This window comes from Eleutherodactylus coqui, chromosome 11 (assembly GCF_035609145.1).
Source record: "Eleutherodactylus coqui strain aEleCoq1 chromosome 11, aEleCoq1.hap1, whole genome shotgun sequence".
Lineage (NCBI taxonomy): Eukaryota > Metazoa > Chordata > Amphibia > Anura > Eleutherodactylidae > Eleutherodactylus > Eleutherodactylus coqui.
In genome coordinates this window covers 72,304,407-72,310,406 of record NC_089847.1, presented here as the reverse complement: position 1 = coordinate 72,310,406, position 6,000 = coordinate 72,304,407, and positions in this window count along the sequence as shown.

The window sequence follows — 6,000 nt, the reverse complement described above, 5'->3', positions numbered from 1 at the left end:
TCAGAGCCTGGGACCGCTCACGTCCTACCCACCCCCAGAATTGCGGGCCACAGCTCGGTGGTGGTATCTGCGGCGGTGTATGCTTCCTCCACTAAAGCACCTTCCTCCTCCTCCTCCTCCAACGCAACCTCTGTCTCGCAATCAAGATGTGTCAGCAGCACGTCGCCAGCAGTCGGTGTAACGCGGCGTGGCAGTACAGCGGTGGGCAAGCGTCAGCAGGCCGTGCTGAAACTACTCAGCTTAGGAGAGAAGAGGCACACGGCCCACGAACTGCTGCAGGGTCTGACAGAGCAGACCGACCGCTGGCTTGCGCTGCTGAGCCTCCAACCGGGCATGGTCGTGTGTGACAACGGCCGTAAGCTGGTGGCGGCTCTGCAGCTCGTCAGCCTCACGCACGTGCCATGCCTGGCCCATGTGTTTAATTTGGTGGTTCAGCGCTTTCTGAAAAGCTACCCCCACTTGTCATACCTGCTCGGAAAGGTGCGCCAGCTCTGCGCACATTTCCGCAAATCCCACACGCACGCTGCCACCCTGCGGACACTGCAACATCGGTTTAATCTGCCAGTGCACTGACTGCTGTGCGACGTGCCCACACAGTGGAACTCTACGCTCCACATGTTGGCCAGACTCTATGAGCAGCGTAGAGCTATAGTGGAATACCAACTCCAACTTGCGCGGCGCAGTGTGAGTCAGCCTCCTCAATTATTTACAGAAGAGTGGCCCTGGTTGGCAGCCATCTGCCAGGTCCTTGGAAAATTTGAGGAGTCTACCCAGGTGGTGAGCGGGGATGCTGCAATCATTAGCGTCACCATTCCTCTGCTATGCATCTTGAGAAGTTCCCTGCAAAGCATAAAGGCAGACGCTTTGCGCTCGGAAACAGAGCCGGGGGAAGACAGTATGTCGCTGGATAGTCAGAGCACCCTCCTGAGGAGGATGAGGAGGAGGGGGAAGAGACAGCTTGGCCCACTGCTGACGGTACCCATGCTGCTTGCCTGTCATCATTTCAGCGTGTATGGCCTGAGGAGGAGGAGGAGGAGGAGGAGGAAGAGGATCCTGAAAGTGATCTTCCTAGTGAGGACAGCCATGTGTTGCGTACAGGTACCCTGGCACACATGGCTGACTTCATGTTAGGATGCCTTTCTCGTGACCCTCGCGTTACACGCATTCTGGCCACTACGGATTACAGGCATTGAATATGTCATAAATAGAAAAAGTTAATGGGTCTCAACTAGAGATGAGCGAGCACCAAAATGCTCGGGTGCTCGTTACTCGGGACGAAATTATCGCGATGCTCGAGGGTTCGTTTCGAATAACGAACCCCATTGAAGTCAATGGGCGACTCGAGCATTTTTGTATATCGCCGATGCTCGCTAAGGTTTCCATTTGTGAAAATTGGGGCAATTCAAGAAAGTGATGGGAACGACACAGCAACGGATAGGGCAGGCGAGGGGCTACATGGTGGGCTGCATCTCAAGTTCCCAGGTCCCACTATTAAGCCACAATAGCGGCAAGAGTGCCCCCCCTCCCAACAATTTTTACTTCTGAAAAGCCCTCATTAGCTATGCATACCTTAGCTAAGCACCACACTACCTCCAACAAAGCACAATCACTGCATGCATGACACTCCGCTGCCACTTCTCCTGGGTTACATGCTGCCCAACCCCCCCCCCCACACACGACGCAGTGTCCACAGCGCACACCAAAGTTTCCCTGCGCAGCCTTCAGCTGCCCTCATGCTGCACCACCCTCATGTCTATTTATAAGTGCGTCTGCCAGAGGAACCGCAGGCACACACTGCAGAGGGTTGGCACGGCTAGGCAGCGACCCTCTTTAAAAGGGGCGGGGTGATAGCCCACAATGCTGTACAGAAGCAATGAGAAATATAATCCTGTGCCACCGCCATCAGGAGCTGCACACGTGGGCATAGCAATGGGGAACCTATGTGCCACACACTATTCATTCTGTCAAGGTGTCTGCATGCCCCAGTCAGACCGCGTTTTTTTATAAAGAGTCACAGGCAGGTACAACTCCGCAATGGGAATTCCGTGTGCACCCACAGCATGGGTGGCTCCTGGAACCCACCGGCTGTACATTAATGTATCCCATTGCAGTGCCCATCACAGCTGAGGTAACGTCCGATTAAATGCAGGTGGGCTTCGGCCCACACTGCATGCCCCAGTCAGACTGGGGTTCTTTAGAAGTGGACACATGCAGTTAAAACTCCGTGTGGACCCACAGCATGGGTGGGTGCCAGGAAGCCACCGGCGGTACATAAATATATCCCATTGCATTGCCCATCACAGCTGAGGTAATGTCATGTTTAATGCAAGTGAGCTTGGGCCCACACTGCATGCCCCAGTCAGACTGGGGTTCTTTAGAAGTGGACACATGCAGTTATAACTCCGTGTGGACCCACAGCATGGGTGGGTGCCAGGAAGCCACCGGCGGTACATAAATATATCCCATTGCATTGCCCATCACAGCTGAGGTAATGTCATGTTTAATGCAAGTGGGCTTCGGCCCACACTGCATGCCCCAGTCAGACTGGGGTTCTTTAGAAGTGGACACATAGAGTTACAACTCCGTGTGGACCCACGGCATGGGTGGCTCCCTGGAACCCACCGGCGGTACATAAATATATCCCATTGCAGTGCCCAACACAGCTGATGTAATGTCAGCTGTAATGCAGGTGGGCAAAAAATTAATTGGATTACACTGTAGGCGAGGGCCCCCCAAAATTGGTGTACTAACAGTACTAATGTACCTCAGAAAAATTGCCCATGCCCAACCAAGAGGGCAGGTGAAACCCATTAATCGCTTTGGTTAATGTGGCTTAATTGGTAACTAGGCCTGGAGGCAGCCCAGTTAAAATAAAAAATGGTTCAGGTGCAAGTTTCAACGCTTTAATGAGCATTGAAACGTATAAAAATTGTTTACAAAAATTATATGACTGAGCCTTGTGGGCCTAAGAAAAATTGCCCGTTCGGCGTGATTATGTGAGGTTTCAGGAGGAGGAGCAGGAGGAGGAGGAGGAGGAATATTATACACAGATTGATGAAGCAAAAATGTCCTTGTTTTTGATGGTGATAGAGAACGATGCTTCCATCTGCGGGTGCAGCCTACGTATTGCTTAGGTATCGCTGCTGTCCGCTGGTGAAGAAGAGAAGTCTGGGGAAATCCAGGCTTTGTTCATCTTGATGAGTGTAAGCCTGTCGGCACTGTCGGTTGACAGGCGGGTACGCTTATCCGTGATGATTCCCCCAGCCGCACTAAACACCCTCTCTGACAAGACGCTAGCCGCAGGACAAGCAAGCACCTCCAGGGCATACAGCACGAGTTCAGGCCACGTGTCCAGCTTCGACACCAGTAGTTGTAGGGGGCAGAGGCGTCACCGAGGACGGTCGTGCGATCGGCTACGTACTCCCTCACCATCCTTTTACAGTGCTCCCGCCAACTCAGCCTTGACTGGGGAGCGGTGACACAGTCTTGCTGGGGAGCCATAAAGCAGGCAAAGGCCTTGGAGAATGTTCCCCTGCCTGCGCTGTAGATGCTGCCTGATCTCTGCAGGGCTACCTGGCCCTCGGAACTTCGCCTTCTGCCACTAGCGCTGTCGGATGCGAAGTTTACCATCAGTTTGTCCACCAGCGCCCTGTGGTATAGCATCATTCTGGAACCCCTTTCCTCTTCGGGAATGAGAGTGGAAAGGTTCTCCTTATACCGTGGGTCGAGCAGTGTGTACACCCAGTAATCCGTAGTGGCCAGAATGCGTGTTACACGATGGTCACGAGAAAGGCATCCTAACATGAAGTCAGCCATGTGTGCCAGGGTACCTGTACGCAACACATGGCTGTCCTCACTAGGAAGATCACTTTCAGGATCCTCCTCCTCCTCCTCAGGCCATACACGCTGAAAGGATGACAGGCAAGCAGCATGTGTACCCTCAGCAGTGGGCCAAGCTGTCTTCCCCCTCCTCCTCATTCTCCTCCACCTCCTCCTCCTCCTCCTCCTCAACGCGCTGAGATATAGACATGAGGGTGCTCTGACTATCCAGCGACATACTGTCTTCCCCCGCCTCTGTTTCCGAGTGCAAAGCGTCTGCCTTTATGCTTTGCAGGGAACTTCTCAAGAGGCATAGCAGAGGAATGGTGATGCTAATGATTGCAGCATCCCGGGTCACCATCTGGGTAGACTCCTCAAAGTTTCGAAGGACCTGGCAGATGTCTGCCAACCAGGCCCACTCTTCTGTAAAGAATTGAGGAGGCTGACTCCCACTACGCCGCCCATGTTGGAGTTGGTATTCCACTATAGCTCTACGCTGCTCATAGAGCCTGGCCAACATGTGGAGCGTAGAGTTCCACCGTGTGAGCACGTCGCACAGCAGTCGGTGCACTGGCAGATTAAACCGATGTTGTAGGGTCCGCAGGGTGGCAGCGTCCGTCTTGGAGTTGCAGAAATGTGCGCTGACCCGGCGCACCTTTCCGAGCAGGTATGACAAGTGTGGGTAGCTTTTCAGAAAGCGCTGAACCACCAAATTAAAGACATGGGCCAGGCATGGCACGTGCGTGGGGCTGCCGAGCTACAGAGCCTCCACCAGGTTACGGCCGTTGTCACACACGACCATGCCCGGTTGGAGGCTCAGCGGCGCAAGCCAGCGGTCGGTCTGCTCTGTCGGACCCTGCAGCAGTTCGTGGGCCGTGTGCCTCTTCTCTCCTAATCTGAGTAGTTTCAGCACGGCCTGCTGACGCTTGACCACTGCTGTGCTGCCACGCAGCGCGACACCGACTGCTGGCGACGTGCTGCTGCTGACACATCTTGATTGCGAGACAGAGGTTGCGTTGGAGGAGGAGGAGGGTGGTTTAGTGGAGGAAGCATACACCGCCGCAGATACCAGCACCGAGCTGGGGCCCGCAATTCTGGGGGTGGGTAGGACGTGAGCGGTCCCAGGCTCTGACTCTGTCCCAGCCTCCACTAAATTCACCCAATGTGCCGTCAGGGAGATATAGTGGCCCTGCCCACCTGTGCTTGTCCACGTGTCCGTTGTTAAGTGGACCTTGGCAGTAACCGCGTTGGTGAGGGCGCGTACAATGTTGCGGGAGACGTGGTCGTGCAGGGCTGGGATGGCACATCGGGAAAAGTAGTGGCAACTGGGAACCGAGTAGCGCGGGGCCGCCGCCGCCATCATGCTTTTGAAAGCCTCCGTTTCCACAAGCCTATACGGCAGCATCTCTAGGCTGATCAATTTGGCAATGTGCACGTTTAACGCTTGAGCGTGCGGATGCGTGGCGGCGTACTTGCGCTTGCGCTCAAACAGTGGCGCTAGCGACGTCTGGACGCTGCGCTGAGAGACATTGCTGGATGTGGCCGAGGACAGCGGAGGTGAGGGTGTGGGTGCCGGCCAGGAGACGGTCATGCCTGTGTCCTCAGAGGGGGGTTGGATCTCAGTGGCAGGTTGGGGCACAGGGGGAGAGGCAGTGGTGCAAACCGGAGGCGGTGAACGGCCTTCGTCCCACCTTGTGGGGTGTTTGGCCATCATATGTCTGCGCATGCTGGTGGTGGTGGCTCCCCAGCTGATTTTGGCGCGACAAAGGTTGTACACCACTGTTCGTCGGTCGTCAGGCGTCTCTGTGAAAAACTGCCACACCGTAGAGCACCTTGACCTCTGCAGGGTGGCATGGCGCGAGGGGGCGCTTTGGGAAACAGTCGGTCTGGCCCTGCCTCTACCCCTGGCCATCGCACTGGCTCGGCCTGTGCCCACACCCTGACTTGGGCCTCCGCGTCCTCGCCCGCGTCCACGTCCTCTAGGCCTACACCTACCCCTCAGCATGCTGTATTACCAGTAGTGCAGAAACAGAACGCTGTAATTAAATGTGCCACTTATTGGCCTGTGGTTGGAGGCTGACTTCGCTTACGGAACGCACAGCAGAGCCAGGAAATAATTTTGCGCAAGCCTGCTGTAACACTTAGCTGGCTGCGTATGAATTAGGAGGACAACTACACCCA